Source organism: Diabrotica undecimpunctata, chromosome 10 (assembly GCF_040954645.1).
Source record: "Diabrotica undecimpunctata isolate CICGRU chromosome 10, icDiaUnde3, whole genome shotgun sequence".
Lineage (NCBI taxonomy): Eukaryota > Metazoa > Arthropoda > Insecta > Coleoptera > Chrysomelidae > Diabrotica > Diabrotica undecimpunctata.
In genome coordinates this window covers 23,383,508-23,404,277 of record NC_092812.1, presented here as the reverse complement: position 1 = coordinate 23,404,277, position 20,770 = coordinate 23,383,508, and the positions used below count along the sequence as shown (strand labels likewise).

Genomic DNA, 20,770 nt, shown 5'->3' with positions numbered 1-20,770 from the left:
GGAATTAAATTACTTAAATCTTTTGCTGGCTACCCTTCGAGAGGTGATGAAGAATCTCTCCTTTATGAAGAAAAGGGCAAACTCGCAGTATTCTTTATATAACATCTAACAGCTCCTCACTAAAGTCTTTAAACACGATTCAAAATACATCATTTGAGTATGTCTTGGTGCTTTCAAATCAAGCCCTGCTGAAAGTGTTTGTGTTGAATCTTCAGAGCCACCACTCCATCTAAGAAGGCAAAAACTTCTACTTTCATAACCTGGTAATAAATCTAATGAATAAAATAGAGTATCCCCCAGCAAATGTAGCCAATCATGCACTCACGTCAACAAAAATATAATCTCCCTTATTGGATTTTATCAACCTTTCAAATACTACTACTATTTATACCCCTATGACAGTTCCACGAATGCACAAGCTTCCAGTATTTAATCCTTAGAAAATCCCTTCAAAACATCCTCAACTCATCACAATTTGATGAAATTTTATACACCGATGCGTCCAAGAATGACGACTGTTGTGTCTGTGCTGTATCCATAACGACGCCGACAATAAGCTTTGTGCTATTATCTAGAAGCTGTAGTGTTTAAACCGTAGAATTATATGTAATACTTCAGACATTAAACAATTCAATCCACCCTACTTCAAATGAAAGCAAAACAATCGCTAATGGTACTAATTCTCTGTCCTCGATTCGTTCCATAAGAAGCAGCTTCTCCAAAAATACACTAGCATAACTATATTCTACTAACATAACAGTCACAAGGATTGGTATATTAGGTAATGAACAAACAGATCAGGCCGCTAAAGCAGCATGTTCCTCTAAGTGAGCCTTCAAAGAGGCTCAAACTCATACGGATCTTAAGGTATTGATTATACAAAAACTCCTCAGCTCATGGGCAGACCTGTGGAATAAAATAAAAAATAAGCTGCATGAAGTTCAACCAAACCTATCTCGCCTCAATATGTTGACTGTGAATAGGAAAGAAAAATCAGTTATTTGCCTACTACGAATACGGCATACAAGTCTCACACATGGATACTTTATGACATCAGAAAACCTTCCAGTATGTCAATAGTGTAATACACTACTTTCTATCCAACGCGTGATAATGGATTGCTGCCAGTATGATTAGTCTGGATGAAAATACAACTTAAAAGGAAATCTAAAAGAAATTCTTACTCTTCCAAACCGTTTTGAAAATGTTCTAAAATGTCTAAAAAAACATGTTTACTTGAGCTAATCTAACCAGTGCATAGTGTAAGTTTTATTGTTTAGCTTCTCCACAAATAATTATTAATACCAAATGTTTGTATGTATAATATGTATAATGTTGTAAACTGTACCCGTTTCAATGACCATAAGCTGTCGAGACACGTTAATTTCAAATAAAAAAAAGTTAAATCCGGAAATGTATAACACAAGGTAAAGCGTGAGCCACAACAGTTTAAGATATTAATGATCTGTGATTAGTACGAAATATGGACGAAAAAATAAAGAAGAATTATTTCGGTTCTTGTTTTATTAGGTGAAAGCCACGAGAAAGTTTTCTGTTTGCATCCAACGTGTTAACATACAACACCTGTTGTCTGTAAGTAAGGTATGCTTTGGAAACAAAAGAAATAACTATCCTACGAACTTAACCTTATAAGTCTTAACTCTTACGTGTTACAAGGCGAACGCAAGTATTACGGTAGCCGCATATCGGCCAATCACAAAGTGATTTATCGTCGAATTCAGTCAGCCGCGAATGGTGCCCTTTATTTTGAATTGTTTGTTATTTTTATTGTTGTCTCTTTCTATAGTTCGACGATAAATCGTTAGATAATTACAGATGTCGCTTTACGAGCTTGATATTTTAGTACGGAGGTAGGTTTGAAAAATTTAAATTGCTGTAATTTCGTTATTCAAGATATAAGAATAGAAGAACAAATAAATTCCCAGAAGAAGCTCGTACTTGTTTTGATTACTATATAATAAATATTTAAATAATAAAATGAAAAGCTAGTCTCAAAACAGTATAAATGAGTTTTTAAGTAAATAGTGTTCCAATAAGAAAAACATAAATTATGTTGACATTTTCAAAAAATTTACAGGCATACAGTCTCCAGCTGAGAATAATCAATATTATAAATATTGACTATAAATATTCATATTGACTATAAATATTCATATTGACTATAAATATTAAAAGCTTTCGCTTTCCTGCTTCTGTCATTCATGTATTCTTTGGATTTCTTAAGCTTGTAATGGGATTTAATTAAGCATCCAGAAATCAGATCTAAGTAACCCAATTCAGTTTAAGATCTAAAATTTAAAATCCTTTTAATAATATTACTCATTGCTTATTACTCAATGCGATTGTCTGTTTATGTAATACTGTTTTACTAATATAATTTGTACACAATTTCACTAGGTCATCGCGTCGGTAAGCGTGTTCTAGTTACACAAATATTTTCAATGTCATAAACAAACAATCGCATTGAGCAATAAGCAATAATTAATATTATTAAAAGGATTTTAAAGTTTTAAACTGAATTGGGTTACTTAGATCTGATTTCTGGATGCTTAATTAAACCCCGTTACATCCCTATCTCTCAGAAGAACAATTTTCTGAGTGCTGTTCGTTTTCAATCAATTACATAAACTGTTTTTACTCTTCCCTTCCGAAAGAAGAAAATTTTTCGTGTCATCATCAACTGATTACTGTACATACATACATTATTTACATTCACTATTTACATATACATATTTATAGAATTATATACAAATTTTTGGTATATATTTACTTATATCTAGTAACAAAAAACAAATGTTTAATATCAATATAATTGTTCCCGTTTTCACATATCACTAATTTACTGTGTTTCTGGACTGTAAGCGTATAGCCTATTTTCATGCACCTCCTTGATCTTACCGTTATCCATCTTAATTTTACAGTTAACGTTATTTACCTCTGTTATTATGAAAGGACCTGCATAAAGACTATCAAACTTACAAGTCTCTTTTCTTTTGACCAGGACTAGGTCTCCTATTTCGAAGTGTTGTGGCGTCGTTTTTGACTTATATCTTTCCTGTCGCTCCTTTTTGTGCTTTAACACCTTAAACGCCACAATGCATATTAAAAAAAAAGTTATGTGGGCCAAACTATTAAATACATTTACAGTATTAGTTTATGCATTTTAAATAGTTATACTTTAGTTTAAGTACAAAATCTTACATTTTTATTGTTTTTTAGAATTTTTTTAAGTGAGAAGCACGTGTGCATCTCGTGGCCACAAATAACTTTTAGATTCCTGGAGCCATGTGATGCACACTTGCTTCTCGTATAAGGCAAGAATAAATCTGTCGTAACTTGTTTATTTTATACGTTACATTCGCTAGACAAATGCATTTCGTGTTAGTTATTAGCTGGTTATCGGTAGGCGAGGTTGTAGTGTGTATTATCAGTTTTCAATGTCATATGAAATGGAGTAAAAGCGTTTGCAAAAGCTAGTTGAAGAGTTTTTTTCAGACGAGGAGAGTGATGACAGTGTTCGTGATAAAAATTTTGAATTAGATAGTGATGACGAAATAAGTAGTTCTTCGTCAAATCAAGGGGTTCCAGAGAGCAAGAGACAAAAAATGCAAGGTAATTTACAAGATTTACCTTCAACATCGCAAAACTTAAGAACAGTAGACGATAACATTGACAATGTTATTTCCCAATATCGACTGCCAGATGATGAAAACTCTTCAGAAGACGATGACATTGTGATTGATCATAACCATCCCTTGTTATGGAACATGGTAGATGGTCAGAACTTGAAAAACATTACATTCAGTGTTCAAGACTCGGATATCAAAGCCGAGTTTTTTGAGATGTATGATAAAACTCCACTTGACTTTTTTCAACTATTTGTGAATGATGACATTATTGATTGGATTGTGCAAGAAACTAATCGATATGCACATCAAAAGATAAATATATGCACATCAAAAGATAAATATAGGGGGTCATGGTCCAAAAGCTAGAATTCATAAGTGGGTACAAATACCGAAGAAATAAAGACATTTTTGGCCATTCTTGTCTGGATGGGATTGCAAAGATTGCCAAGATTGTATTTATATTGGTAAAAAAATCCATTATATGAAAGCAAAGTAAAGTGTCTTATGTCGCGTAATCGGTTTGAATTATTACTTGCCAATTTTAGTGACAATGAAAATATTGATAAAGGACTTCGACTGTATAAACTATCACCCCTATTGGAGAAATTGGTATCAAATTTTCAGAGAGTGGTAGTGCCGGGGGAAGAACTTTGCATTGATGAAACTGTAGTTCCCTTTAGGGGCGACTGTCATTTCGGCAGTATATCAAAAACAAGAGACATAAATTGGGGGTGAAGATATACAAACTCTGTTTGGATGGAGGTTTATGATCTACAAATTTATTGTGGTAATGATAAAACTGAAAATATGTCAGTTCCGGATAGTGTTGTGTTTAGTTTAGCTAATAACTTATTAGATGTTGGACGTACTATATACACAGACAATTTTTATACTAGCGTTACATTAGCACATAGGTTGCTAAACAAAAATACAAATTTGGTGGGAACTTTAAGGGGAAAACAGGAAACTTAATCCTAAAGAAGTGACAGGAGCAAAATTAAAGAAAGGGGAGATTATTGGGATGGAGAGTAACACAGGTGTAGTAGTAACTAAGTGGAAGGACAAACGCGAAGTGCTTATGCTGAGTACAAAGCATACTGCTGAAATGGTAGATGTCCATCAAAGGGGAAGAATTGTTGAAAAGCCAGTTTCTGTTGTCGACTACAATAAGAGCAAAGGATTATATATATATATATATATATATATATATATATATATATATATATATATATATATATATATATATATCCGACCAACTTAAGTCTTATTCTACAGCATTACGAGAATCAGTAAAATGGTATTGAAAGCATTGAGAGCAATTGAGCTTCTTCTAGGGTCAGCTATTGTCAAAGCCTATATAATTTACCAAAAAAGAACCAACAGTAACGTGTCCATCACATCTTTCAAGGAAGAGTTGGTTTGTCAACTGGTAGATTTCACTAGACTAATCCTGACAACATATGCCACATGCTCGTGAAGGTCACCATATGGAGGAAAAGCAAAGTTTGGCCAGAAGAAGATGTATCACATGTTACGCAAAAAATTCAGCAGGTAATGGTAGAAAATTTGCACAGACTAAAACTCCCTTTTCTCGTTTCAGGTGCATTCAGTGCAATACATTTTATTGTATCACATGTTTTTGCGAGGTTCATTCATGTAATCCATAGACATTTGTATATGCGCAAATATTATTTTTTCATTTATTTCTTAACTAGAAACATGTATTGCTAATTTTTAAGAAACATTTACTGATCTTTTGCATTAAAAATAGTTGTTTATATTATATATAAATAAAACTTAGTTTCAAGCTACATAAAAACATATTGTTTTATTGCTAGACACTAGTATCCTAAAAATACAGGCTAAATATATAAAAGAGTTCACCAGGCCACTGAGAAACTGTATTCCAAATAAATTAATGGGTACTGTGAAGCGCGGATGTACCACGTAGCCTGAAATACACTAATGGTATGAGATGCAAAGGTGCTTCTCATGGCGTCAGTAAGTTCAGTGACTGAGATGCACACTTGCTTCTCATGGCGTCTAACGTGTAATAAGAATTATGACATTGTTTAATGTATTTTCTTACGTGTTTTTCCATGTTTCTTCATTTGAATCTTGCCTTCAGTTTCTTTATTAGCGTATTATTTCCTACATGACCCCCAAACATCGGGTGGTTATGATATTCCTCCATTATCCTACGTTTTTCTTTGTCGTCCTCTATTGTTTCTTGTACTTCGCATATGTATGTATATTTCTATATTTTTCAATAATTTGTTTCCTTCTTTTATAAATTCATCAATTATGCACCATTTAAAAATAATATCATTTACCTATATCTTTACTTTACGTACTGCATTCTCTACCACCAGCCAATCAAGCTATGCCAACATTTGACTTAAATCAAAGTGATTAAATCCTGTGGCCATGTTCTTGCTGCACTTGATTTTGTTTTTAATCCGAATGCTCATTCTTAGTGAGATTCAGTCTACTCCAAAAGACAAAATTGGTAGTCTATGCGCCTCTAAATTATTTAGTAACCTTCTTACTGGTTGCTTGTGGACTTCCGGCTGTAATGTAGGTTTACTCTCTGTATCCTTGTGTCTTGTTTCTTTCATTTTTCTTCTTGATTGAGCTCGGGTTATAGCAAGTATATGCTTGTTATTTATGTATAAGTCCTTTAGTTGATGCAATGTTATTCTCGAAAAACTGTTCCGAAAATAAGTCGTATTCCTCTAGATCTATTCTGATCCTCGTAAGTTTTGAGGTAGATTCCATCATTGAAAATAGGTGTGTCAAGGGTATATGATCCGTTTTTAGCAAAAATGTTGGTGCTCCATATAAATAAAATTTGAAATGGTTAATTACCCAATGAACTGCTAGTAATTCCTTGATGATTATTGGTTTATTACATTCTCCTTTACTAAAACTTCTTGATACGTATGCTATCGGTAGGTCTATTCCGTTATAGTTTTGACTTAAAATTGCTGAACATTTCGATGATTGTTGTCAAAATGAATTATTTACTAAAATCCGGATATTTTAAGATTGGTGGTTTCATCACATTCCTTTGACCAAAAAAATTCTACTCCTTTCCTCGTAGTCTTGTAGTTTTTCTGTTTGTATTGATGTGATTTATGTTTTGAGAGTGTGCAAAATACTTTCAGCCATGTCTTCTGATTTCGTGAATATTTCATTGAATTAACTATTTTCTCTATCTCTGCTTGTACTTCTGGATGTTTAAGTTTTTCAAGGTAAGATTATGTGAGGTCGTTAAAGCCATGCGGCTTCACAGCTCTTCGACCTATAGAGCTCTTTTGTACATAGCTTAATCTCCAATACTTCCGATGAAGTTGATTAACTTCCTATTGTGTTTCTCCTCTATCTATTCTTTGGCCTAAAACAAAGTTTCCAACTATGTCTTCGGTCTGTCCTTCACCTACTTTGGCATTATAATCTCTCATAATAATGTTTACATCAATTATTAAAAAGTAGTATACAAAGCTTTTTCCACCTTGATATATGTGCTGTTCAGGTAATAAACATATCGTTGACATTACAACTGTGTTACCTCTAATGAATCGAAGAGAGTAGACAGCCCATTTCGTTAATATGCACTGGTAATTTTTGGTGTAAATAAAACTAATATCAGTGTTGGTGTTTGCAAGAATTTAACTATCGCCCTCCCCCTGTATCGTGTCAATTTGATTCCGTTTGACTTGCCATTTCGCATCAGCAAGAACTAGGGGAGTTGGAATTGGAATGAAAAAGGAGTCAGACACTCATACAGGCATTTACTTTTTATAAAGCCTTTAGCTGTGTCAGTGGAGCGTGGAAATGTGTCTTATTAGTTTTTATTCGAGAAATTCGCGAATTGCACTTACCAGAAAATTGCAGATTAATAAGCCAGCAGCGTCAAGTGGCTCACTAGAAAATACAAAGGCTAATGAAGTTTAGACAAGATTTCGAACCCCTTCGCGAACATGTGTATTTAGTTCATGTTAATAGTAATCAACTATTTGGGTCGTGGTTGTAATTAAAATCCTGTGAAAGTCACAGAAGATTTTTCTTGCTATTTGAAACATTTCTATATTTTATATTTTAAATAACTTTTTTTGCAATATATTTTGTATTCAAAAACTTTTTTTCTTTATAAATTTGGGTAATTATAATAATTGAAGATAAAATAGGAAAACGTGTATTTTATTAGTGTTGTTTTTATTTAAATTATTATCTTACTAACTTAACAGTGACATTAAAATAATACAAACACAATGTCAAAAACCCTATTAATGCTAAATTTCAACACTTTCCCTTATTAAGCGGTTTTTCGCATATACATCAGTCCCATCATCTTTGAAAGAAAGATCTGGAATCTTATTTTCGTTAGAGGTTTGGTCATCACATCTACAACTTGTTATTCAGTGGAAATTTGTCGTAAGTTTAACTTGCATTTTCCAGTTTTTTCTCTTATGAAAAAATGTTTAATTTCAATGTCATTCGTTCTACGATGACATTGACAATTTTCTTCTAACTTAATTGCTACTGCGTCATCAATTTCCAAATCTAATACTTGTCTAAAATTAATTACAGATTTAAAAAGTCTTGTGATCCACAACATTTCTTTCATTTTCTTAGCGGTTAATCTCTGAGTGATTCCATGTTCTTTTCTGACGTCTTCATTATCGAATTTTCCACCATTATCACTAACTAGCTCCTTAATCTTATGTCCTTGAGTTTTAGCATGGGCGCTCATAGTGTTCAAAACAATTTTTGCAGATATCCATAACAGAATTTGGTGCAAAAATCTTTAAATACAATCAAATACCTAAATTTCTTACAACACATTTCAAATGGACCACAGATGTTGACATTAATTCTCCAGGTGAAGTTACAGCATCTGTTGTACCAAAAGGAAGACGAGTGGGCTTTACCATAAATGCACGGTTCGCGTGCGTATCTTTCAAGATCTTGATGTTTCCATCGCTCATGATACAGCTACATCGAGGAAGTAGCATTGTTTTCTGCAATGTTGATCTCATTAAATCTTTGTTGATGTGGAATAATTGCTTCAATGACACATTTGAATAAAGTATCTCTTACTTCTCTTAGTCCTGTAATAACAATTTCGGGTGTCCAATACGCCGAACACGCTTAATGTCCCAAATTTTGACCGTCAATATTTTCCACCCATTTTCACAGTTTCAGATTTTCCGACCATAATTTTTTTTTTTTGACACGACATCGTAAGTAGTTCACGTTACTTAAGAAAATAAAGTAAAGTATCAAAAACAGAAGTTAAATCTTCTCTTTATCTTCGACCTTCATGTTGATGAGCTGTAATAGCATAGGTATTCACTAATTGTATCTTTTATCTATAAATAACAGCATGAATTTTGTGGAAATTGTGAATGAAAATAAAATATTACTTTTTTAAACATACTTTGTAGAAAATCTAACCCTTCATACAAAACAACATCGATAATATCGTACACATTTCAAGTCCTGAAATCTGTTTGCAAATCGGAAATATCAGTTTCAGATATTGTGTAATTGGTGTTATTTCTAATGAACAAGAATCGAACAATAGTGATGACAAACGATAACAAGTTATTACACTCGGTTCGAGTAAAATGTAGGGGAGCTGAAACCAGTGGCGTACCTAGGTAATGAGTCACAATTATTTACGGATCTAAAATATTACAGAAATTGTAAGAAATTCTTGGGAGCAACTGAAATACTTAAAGTTAATATGACAGTAAGATTTTTAATATACAATATTGTAAATCAAATTATATTAAAATTGCAGCAATATATTGTTCACCAAAATAAAATTTGAAAAAAGAGGACTACTCCGAACTAATGCAAAGCTTTGTCGAAAAATTTATCTTGGGTGGAGATTTTAATGCAAAGCACACCTACTGGAACTTCAGGTATATCTCCCCCAAGGGGTGTGCATTATATTCTGCAGCTGAAGAACACACCTGTAACTTTTATTCCATATATTCTGCAGCTGAAGAGCATAACTGTAACTTTTATTCAACTGGCAAGCCAACGTACTGGCCTACAGCTACGAATAAGTTACCAGACCTATTAGATTTCTACATTACTAGAAAAATCCCACAAAATTACATTAAAATGGAAGAGGGACTAGACATAGTATCAGATCTAAACATTTTCTAAGACCACGGATTAGTAGTCAAAGAATAAAACAGTATAAGAATAAAACTGATAGTTTCTAGAAACTATATTGATATTGATAGCCCAAGATGAAGATAATTTGCAGAGACTGGTTCACAAATTTAACATAGAAATAAAAGAATTTAATATGACAATCTCATCTCAGAAAACTAAAACAATAGTAGTCAGCAAAGAACCAACCAGACGTAAAATAGAAATTGATGGCATCAGTATTAAACAAGTAATGGAAATTACCTGGGAATTACACTGTCTAGGTATAGAGACCTGCACAAAGAAGTGAGAGATCAAGTACAAAAAGCAAATAGGCTGGCAGGATGCCTTAATAGCACTATATGGCGAAACAGAAACAGACACATTAACACTGAGATGAAGTTAAGAATTTATAAAGCCAGTGTAAAACCAATAATGACCTATGCCTCAGAAACAAGACCCGACACAGCCACAACGCAAAGGCTACTGGCAACTGCAGAGATGTGAGTACCGAGAAGAATTACAGGAAATACGCTGAGAGATCGAAAGGGAAGTGACGACATTAAAAGAAAATAAAACGTACAGTGTATGAATGAATGGCCACAAAATAAAAATAAGCGTAACCAAGAAGCAGAGACAATATAGATCTACAGCAGGCAGCGTGAGTGAACACTAAGCCACTCACTGAAAAATTCTTAAGGGAGCTTACCTATGAAAAAGATAGCGATTCAAGAGATTCATAGCAAACTCAAGAAGTCAATAAGACAAAATCAACCCATTAGAATATCTGATAGTGCATGGGCTAAAACTGACCAAGAAAAAGAGGACATATTTGTTCATTATATCATTTAGAAAATACTTTTAAACCGCATGATACACAATTTGCAATTGACAACTTTCCATAAATAGATGAAAATATTAGGAAGACAATGTAATTCTTCTTCTTCTCCTTGTGCCACTCCTATTGGACATTGGAAATCATCAAGGCTATCCTGACCTTGTTTACAGCTGACCTAAAGAGTTCATTAGTGGTACAGCCAAACCACTCTCTCAAATTACGCAACCATGACATTCTTCTACGGCCTGGATTCCGTTTTCCTTCTATTTTTCCTTGCATTATATTTTGAAGTAATGCGTATTTATGTCCTCTCATCAGGTGACCCAAATATTCGAGTTTTCTTCGTTTGATCGTTGACAACATTTTTGGGTCTTTTCCTATCCTTCGCATTACTTCAAAGTTTGTGACTCTTTCAACCCAACTTATCTTCAGCATTCGATGGTAGCACCACATCTCGAAACTTTCAATATTTTTTATATTGTTCTGCTTGGGAGTCCAGGCCTCTACACCGTATAATAGCGTGTTAAATACGTAGCCCCTTAGCATTCTTATTCGGAGAGGGATGCTTATATCTCTGTTGCAGAAGAATTTCCTCATCTTTGACTTTGACTTTGAATACTAACAAACATCAATCCAAAGGCACCAGGGTATGATCTCATAACAGAAGAAATCTTGATACAGTTGCCCAGAAAAGCAATAGTTAAGCTATCAAATCTATTGAATGCGTAGATTAGACTTAAATGCTTCCCAAGATGCTTGAAGATAGCGGAAATAACTATTCTATCAAAACCTGGGAAACCAAATCCTCAAATGAGGTAACATTTAATCTGCCAATATCGTTGCTGCCAATGATTTCAAAATTGTTTGAAAAATTTTTATTAAAAATATTAAAACCTATAATAGAACAAAAATGTATTATCCCTCTACATCAATTTGGGTTTAGAAATAATCCCGTAATACCAGACCAGGTCCACAGAATCACTGATCAAATAGAAAAAACTCTAGAGGAAAAAAAAGTTTGTTTAGCAATTTTTCTGTATGTTGCCTAGGCTTTTGACAAAGTCTGGCATGATGAGCTAGAACACAAACTGAATTTACTTTTACCTAAAGAACATAGTCAATTGCAGTAAGAAATATAGTAGGTCGCTGGGATTTCTGGGTTTTGATAGTTCTGCTTGGTTCATACTGGCACTAGCACCAGCACTTTCTACAAAATCAGTGTTGTTATGGTACGCAATATTTTCAACCACATTTTCGGATGCCACATCACAATTCAAAATAATTAAATTACGGCTAACAACAATCTACACTCTACTCTACTTTCCAACTCGTATCTAAAGGCCGGTTTTCACGCTACATCTTATTGTACGTTTTGTTGGATAGGACAAATCCTATACATTAAAACGTGGCATGTAAACAGCAAAACGTACATCTTGTCGAATCGAAATGAAATCCAAGGTCAGATCGCAGAAATGATGGGAGAAGCATAGTTTTGCGAGAACTGACAGGATAAAACGTTACGTGAAAATGCATGTTCAGACAAGTCGTTCGATCTCAGTTGAGGACTAGCTCCACTGTAGTTCGCTTCATTTTTCCCAAAAAAAGCTTAATAATGTTAGATTTGCGGCAATGCATCCACGATTTTCTCCGGGAATTTATTGAATTGTATAAAAGTTTTTAAGTAGTTCTGTTTTAAAACCAAGTAGATTGCATTACAGGTTTCAGGAATTATTTGGCTTAACGCTGGTTTGGATATTATGGTTGTGAACTCCAAGTCCTTGAAGCTGCGTCCTGTTGCAAGATATCTGAGAGTTGCTGTGTGTATTTCATGGGGTGTAATGGCTTTTCTCATGCAGGTGTCTTGTTTCAATATGTATGATGTTACCAAATCTAGCAATTGACAATAGGCTGAGGTGTCAATTCGAAAATAATTGCGCCAGTCATCTGGTTCGCCTCTCAGTTCTTTTAGTAACGAGACGTGGGAATATTGGCTTCTTTTTAGAAGTCCACTCTCCTAACCATCTTGTCTTTTTCCTCTTCATCCCCTTTTTCCTCCGCCGTAGTATCGTTATAGTTGAAAAAATAAAAGAAAGCAGCCGTGTTTCCTCCATAATAAAAAAAAATCACTAAACAAACTTCATACAACTCAAGACTCTGAATTAGAAATGAGAATGAAAACGGAAGGGAAAACGTAGTTTGTATACACTGGACAAAACGTACATTTTGTCGTACGTTTTATATGACCCACAAAACGTACAAGAAAACGTAGCGTGAAAACCGGCCTTTACGAAAACAGCATTGGGTTGGTTATAAAAAAAGGGCGATATCAAACGTCGCTCGATTTAAAGCGTTATATATACCATCTATGATTCATCATCATCAGTCTGTATGCGTCCACTGCTGGATATAGGTCTCCCTCAGCTCTTTCCATCTGTCTCTGTCTTGTGCGGCTTGCATTCAGTTATTGCTAACATGCTTTACGTCGTCAGTTCATCTAGTTGGTGGGCATCCTCTGCTCCGTATTGCTTCTTGTCTTGGTCTGCACTCTAAAATACGTTTTGTCCGTCGGTTGTCTGATAATCTGGCGATGTGTCCTGTCCAATTAGGAATCGGTCTCTCAGAGAGACACCTAACATCTGGCGCTTCATAGCCCTCTGGGCCACACGAATCTTATTAACTACTTTTTTTGTGAGTGTTAATATTTCCGCTCCATATGTGAGTACATGTAACACACATTGGTCAAAGATTTTCCTTTTGAGGCATATGGGAAGATTCGATTTAAATACATAGTTAAATTTACCAAACGCTACCCAGGGAAATCCTATGCGACGTGGGAGCTCACAGGTTTGGTTATTTCCGCCCAACCGAATTTCATGTCCTAAGTACTTATACTGATACGATGTAGTCTGCACAATATCCCTTCCATCAACAGCAATATTTCGATTTAGCACCAGATTAGTCATTATTTGCGTCTTGTTCATATTAATCTTTAGTCCGACGTTCAAGGAAGCGTGATATAATTTTTTAAACATTATTATTGCATCATCCATACGATCAGCTATAAGGACGATGTCATCTGCAAATCTCAAATGGCTCATGCTCGTTTAAATGTGCCTTCTTACAAATATGTTCTAAAAGCGTCGTGAATAGTTTTGAAGAGACGGTGTCCTTGCCGTACTCCTCGCTGTATACAGAATTTATTTGTTTCTTGTTCAGATAGTCTTACGCTAGCTGTGGCATTTTGATATATTTGATTATGTTAGTGTAGCGATGGTCTATTCTGCATTCTGTCATTGCTTTTAACATTTTCTGATGGCTTATGGTATCGAATATCGCTTATGCTTTCTTGTAGTCGACAAATATCAGTGCCAATGGTTTGTTGTATTCTGTAGACCTCTCTATCAGGTTCTTTATCACTATTAAGTGGTCGTTAGTGTTGTATCCCGATCTTAATCCTGCTTGTTCTCTAGGCTGACAGAAATCTAATTTAGCGTCCAGTCTTTTTTTGATAATTTTCCATCTATGATACTTTTAGGTATATATCTCTGGTTTTTATACCCAACCGTTCGTTAGAATTTCACTAATAAAATATAGTAAACTCTATTTAGGCAAAAATGATTTTTATCGAGTGTTCATGATGGTGTCTTTCATGATAAAATTAAAAATAACAAGTGGATAAAACGTGGGAAATAAAGAGATGAAAGTAATACGCTATGCTGCAGTATAATACTACTGGCAGAATATGAGGGTAATTTATAGACATCAATAAATAAATTTAATGACTCAAACTTAAACACTGTTTTTAATATCCACTGAATTTATTTGTGAGATTAACATTTCATTAAATATTGGATTTATGAAGTTTATGAAAGTTTATGGAACAGAAACATGTAATATTTCTCATTCTTACAACTTCTGCAGAAATACGGCTGCACTTGACATATTACTGCGTTGTGTCCAACTCTATTAATTACGCTTTTTATACACTCAGCTGAAGAAAAAGCGGTTGTTTTAAAATCATATTTCGATCTTAAAGTTTTGGATAAGTATGAACAAAATTTATAAGAGAAATACATGCATACAATATATAATACATAATACGAGAAAAAACAAAATGTTAAGACGCCATGTGGTGAAAAACAGCTTCTTTATATCACTCAAAACTATACTAGGCTGGTTTGTATTTTTATGAGTTTTGATATTTGGATTCATTTTAAATTTATGAATTATTGAATAAAGCATTGCGTTTTCTTTGCCTGTTCTTTAATTTTGCCCTATGTAACAATTAAGGTTGCATTTACTTTTTTTATTTGCACAAATATACCAGCGTCAACCGCTAATAGTTATTAGCGGGTGGACATGCATAGACAGTAAGATATAACCTTGTTTAATTTTGTATACACACGCAGTTTAGATGTTTGAAGGTAATTTAACAAAGAGATTAGATTGAATGTCAGCACAGTTTTTATATTATCACTAAGGGCCCATGTGGTCCTTTGGTTCTGGTATATTGGGGACTCGATAATTACATGTTTTACTGATGAGGTGTTACACTTGGTACATACCAGAGCAGCCTTCTTGTTGAAAATATGTTTGTGTATAAGAAGAGTATGTCCTATTCAAAGTCGGTTGATGATGACTTGGTCTTTTTTAATACTTGGTAAGATGAGTGTGGTTCCTACTTGATCTAGGCAATCTTTGAGCTTAGTGACAGTGTGATCCCAACTAGTCTGCCACACTCTGTAGATGTGGCCTTTTCATGTCTACTTTGTAGTCAGTCAAATTTGATTTATGACAGTAATATTTTTTCGGTTATTGCATTGCTTTCCTGGGAGTCCACTTCCTCATTGCCACTTATTCCGATATGGAAAGGTACCCAGATGAATGAAATATCTTTACATTAAGCCTATAAAGAGTATAGTGCGAGTTTTATTCCAAGTAATGCGCTCATTGAATTGGTAACAATAAAAAATTTGTTTGCATGAAGAAAACCACATTTTTTTAAGGTCTTTAGAATTGCCGTAAGTCCTCCGGTATATATGCAACAATTTGCTAAAATTCGTATGCCCTTTAACACAATTGAAAGCATCGATGAAGATTTGATGGGATGATGGGTATTTGGATATTAAGTAAAATCTTGCTGGATAAGAAAAAGATGTGTGGAATATTTGGAGAGTTCTTTTGGAGACCTATCTACTTTTGGAGGTTTAATCATCCAGGAAGAAAAATGTACACGAACAAGCATGGTACAACTGAACTGTTCTAACTTCAGACCAACAGGTTTTATTCGTTTAGGAAATCGTAATATTTTTTTTCTATGTTTGTGTTAAAATCGGAAGATACATTTGTTCTGCCAACAATTTTAATAAAATGTTTAATCCATATATAACAATGTTGCGATGTACTGCTGAAATGAGTCTAAAATCTAGTACAACAATAAGATACATGGAAACTAGTGAAATGAGAATCCTAAGAAAAATAAGAGGAAACACACTGATGGACAGTGAACAGAGGAAACACACTCATGCAAGACAATGCGATACTACTTTCAGTCAGCTGTACCGTAGAATACCTAATTGAATTTAAAACAGAAATGAATATCTAATTGAAAAAAAAGAAGAAAGCCTTTTTACAATACAAAACGCAAAAGGCGTACAAACACTCTCATTGACCCGATTGAAGCTGGCAATGTGATAAGACAATGGGATTTCTTGAGTTCTTTATTGTTCAACCTGATTATGGATGAAATAATAAAAAAGTGACAACTAAAAAAGATACCAAATAGGAGAAAAACAACTTAAAATAATCTGCTATGCAGACGAAGTGAATATGATTTACAATGTATGTATTGTCGTTATTGCAGATTTTGTCTAGTCGTCAGGCCATTCCTTGGAATGCCATATTTTTTTATTGAAGCACGTGAATCAATTGTATTCTATTTTCTTGTGTGGCTTTCAGCATTTCTGCTGTTATCATATCTGGACATGTTGCTTTGTTATACTTGAGTTTGCTGATCGCCAATTTCATTCATTCTCTAGTATATTAGGTTCATCGTCGATTTCTTCAAGAGTTTGTGAACAAATTCCTGGCGTTGATCATCTTTATATAGATCCCGGCTCCATGTCTCTGCTAAATCTTCTCTGTTGGTTCTCAGAATTCCTGTGTGGTCTTCAACGGCCCAAGCCCTGGCTTTAAAGACTCTTATTATGTAATACATTTTTTTTAGTAGATCTCTTGGCTGATTATTTTGGTCGTGGCTCTAAATTTTTTTGCATATATTATGATAGTATTGTTGTTTATAAGCCTTGCATTCTTCTTTCTTTATTAAGGTTTCTTAAACTACCTTTTTCCCTTTCCCTATGTACACGACTTTGACAAAGATTTCTTCCATTCTCAATTATTTTAAGAGTTTCATCTGTGCTTCTTTTTAGCAGAATATTAACGTTTGGACGATTAATTGGTGTTGATACACAATGTTTATTGGTCTCCCATATTTCTTGTGACGTACCCTCACTAATAGAGGGCATACATTTTGCACTTCTTGGAGAAGGTCGTTTTTCTTTCTCCAGACCCTAGAGCTGGAGGATCAGATATTAGAACAAGTGATGAGTTTACATCTGGGCATCACAGTATCTAGTTACGGAAAGCTCTAAACAGAAGTGGAAGATCAAGTGAATAGAGCAAACAGTAGGTGACCGGAATGAAACAATATCGGGATATCGGGAAAGAAATTAAATTCAGAATTTATAAAACAGTCACCAGACCAATAATGACATACGCGGTAGAAACACGATCTGATATAGAGAGAACAAAAATGATGGCAGAAATAGCAGAGATGAAAACTCTTAGAAAAATCGATGGTAAGACAGTATGGGACAGAGCAAGAAGTATAGATATACGGCAGAGATGCAAGGGCTGGGTAATAAATAGAAAAGTAGAATGACAACAAATAGAGTATACAGACGGTGAGAGATGGTTTCCCAATAGAAAAACGATCAGTAGGAAGACCACGAAAACGAGAGAATGACAACTTACTCGAAGCACATTGAAAAAGAGACAGTCATATCTACAAAAAAAAAAAAGAAAAGAAGAAGTTGGAATAGGAACATTACATTGTTCAGCATGCTCCCCATATTGAAACCTTCTTAAACATGACTGGGACTATGTAGAATGACATATAAAAATTCACACAAACATCTATAAATAATAATGAACTTCGTGTTGGATTTATAAAGGGGTGGAAGAATATTCTTAAGGACTACATTCGAACGCTAATTAGTGAAACACTTTAGAGAATAGAAGCTTATTGTCTTATTCATTTAAAATTAATAACTTGCCAATAAAACGTAATCGTTTATTTAACAAGCAATTGGACTTCGTAAGTCCTAGGTTTTCACCCAACGTGACCAGAAGTAAAACCGAAAGTCGATATTTGAACTCTTTGTGTAAATTTTAGGTCATTTTGCCAAACTTCCGATCATAACTTTTAACTGGAATTGATATAAAAACCGGAAGTATATATTTGTTCTTATTTTGCTAGGGGGCGTCAAATAATATATCGCTTGTACTATTTCGGCGACTTTAAACAACAACTTCCGAACTTAAAGTCCAAGGTAAAATTTCTCATCTTTAATACGATCTATGGGTTACAAAATCTCATTTGACACCTCATTTGTTATTGTGTTCTATTGACGGAGGAGTTATGTTCACGAACAGATAGAAAAATAACAGTATAAAAAGAATGATTCAAGCTTGTACATAAAAAAAATCTTAAATAACATCCAAAAGATGTATTTCACCACAGGGTGTTTAAAACATCGATGACAAATACTTGTTTTTGTTCTAAACAAAAAAACGTTTTTTTTTTGTTTCGATACCGTACATAAATCAGGCCTTATTTGGAAATCTTAGGAATGACTTTCGTTCTACTCCAATAAACAATTATCAAATTCGGCCCACATATAAAGAGTAATTTAAGATCAATATTTTGTTAACGTTTTAAATGGACTATTTTTTATGCACCCGTGTCTATATTTTTTGGAAAGAATGGCACCCCAGAACCTTAAAAAAGTAAAAATTAAAAAAAAAAAAAGAAAAAGAAAATATAATAATTAAATTAATCGATTGATAGTTTTGTACCATCGATATCAAATCTAACAAATAACATGGGGAATGGTTCAAAACCTTAATATTTTGGTTCCAAAAGAATCTACAAGTTTTATTTAAAATCACAACAAATTTAAATAACCGTTATCATCATGCCCTAAAAATAACAAAATCGCTTCAAAGTTTTTAAGATCATTTTTTCGATTTATTGGTGTTGAGTAATAGTGTTACATAGTATTATATTTTGTCTGCCTCTAATCAACACGTTCATTTAGTCCCTTCGAAGTCCACGCGGGAAACGTCTATGGATGTAATGACGGCGAGACCCATTGTGACTGCTCCTGCAGTTCCTGACAGTTGACTTTGCAACCCTAGTTTAATCATTCAGTTGCAACTATGTCACCGCTTGCATGAAGAGGGCGATTCACTTTTACTTTCATATAAATTTTTGAACTGTGGTTAACATATCCATAGAGATTTGATATGGTTCAAACCAATCCCCAGAACACGTTTATGACGCGACTTTAAAATTAAAGTATATCAGAAAGTAAGTAAATAAAAATAGACACAAAGAAATAAAAAATAACGTTAGGTGTATTTAAAAAAAACGTTTTATATGCTGCACAGAAACTTGTATTACAAACGTTGTAGAATACATTTATTAACTTCTTCTTTTTCTTCTTCTTTTTATGTAGACATGCCTCCGTCTGTTTTTCAATGTGCCTCCGGTAAGTTGTCGTTCCATCGTTTACGTGGTCTTTCTACTGATCGTCTTCCTATTGGGAACCATCTCTTGCCGTTTTTACTACTCTATTCGTTGTCATCCGGCTTATATGATTGTTCCATTCTACTCTTCTATTTTTTACCCAGCTCTTGACCCAGACGTTCTCCACCTTGCATCTACATACGTCGTATATCTGTACTTCTAGCTCTGTCCCATAGGGTTTAGTTAGTCCCTAACATCCTTTTTGTCTTCCCTGCGTCAGATCGTGTTTTGTAAATTCTGCCTTTCATTTCTTTCCCGATATTTTTATTTCTCCATATTATTTCATTCAGGAAACTTGCGGCTCTGTTTGCTCTATTTACTTGATCTTCCACTTCTGTTTCGAGTTTTCCGTAGCTAGATAATGTGATGGCTAGATATTTAAACTCCATCACTTGTTCTATTATCTGACCTGTTGTATTCTAATGATTTCTCTTGCACTTCTTCTTCTTCTGGTTCCTATCCGTTTCGGATGTTGGAAATCATATTGGCAATCATGACCTTGCTCGCTGCGGCTCGAAACAGCTCCGTTGAGGTTTTCTTAAACCATGTTCTTAAATTCCGCAGCCATGATATTCTCCTTCTACCGGGTCCTCGCTTACCTTTGACTTTACCTTGCAATATAGACTGCAGCAGGGACTTACCTCATTATAAATATAGCGTCGGTGCATGATCTTCCGACCTAAAACCTTGTTGTTTTTATGCTAGGGTTTTATGCTACAATTTCATTTAGTTTATTTGTTATCACTTTGGCTGTTAATTTTAGTGTTGTGTAATAAATTCCTCTGTAATTTTCTGGGTCCGATTTCCTTATGGCATATAGTGTCATCTTAAATTTGGACCTCTTCTTTGTCTCTTGACTCCTCTTGTATACCACAGTGTAGTTCTAGTGGACCACCTATTGTCAGTTCTTTTCGCTAAATGTCCCGCCCACTGCCATTTTAAAGATTTAGTTCTATGGATTACATCAATAATCTCTCTTTGAAAATTAATTTTCATTTTTACTGGTTGTACCATCATCAAGTTCTTCTCCAAGTTCTTTAGAACGTATTGACTTTTCACTCCCTTCTTTCACATTGTGTTCGGTCTTTCTCTCTTTTGCATTCCTGTAGTATCCATTTAAGTACTTGTTTTGGAAGTCTATAGTTTTTAATTAGTTATACACGGTCATACCATATGAGTTGATTTGGTTGTATGTTGTATGCTATCCATTCTTGTGCCTTTGACTCCCATTCGCTCTCT

The 20,770-nt window shown here is 34.2% G+C and overlaps 1 protein-coding gene and 1 pseudogene across 2 annotated transcripts in view; both read right to left on the bottom strand.

Moving 5' to 3' along the window:
* Positions 1-20,770, bottom strand: part of LOC140451858 (E3 ubiquitin-protein ligase Rnf220-like) — a 466,577-nt gene that overhangs the window by 246,208 nt on the left and 199,599 nt on the right. The gene's annotated exons all lie outside the window — the stretch shown is intronic.
* The window catches only part of LOC140452206 (WD repeat-containing protein 3-like), a 52,644-nt pseudogene continuing 36,600 nt past the window's right edge, over positions 4,727-20,770 (bottom strand).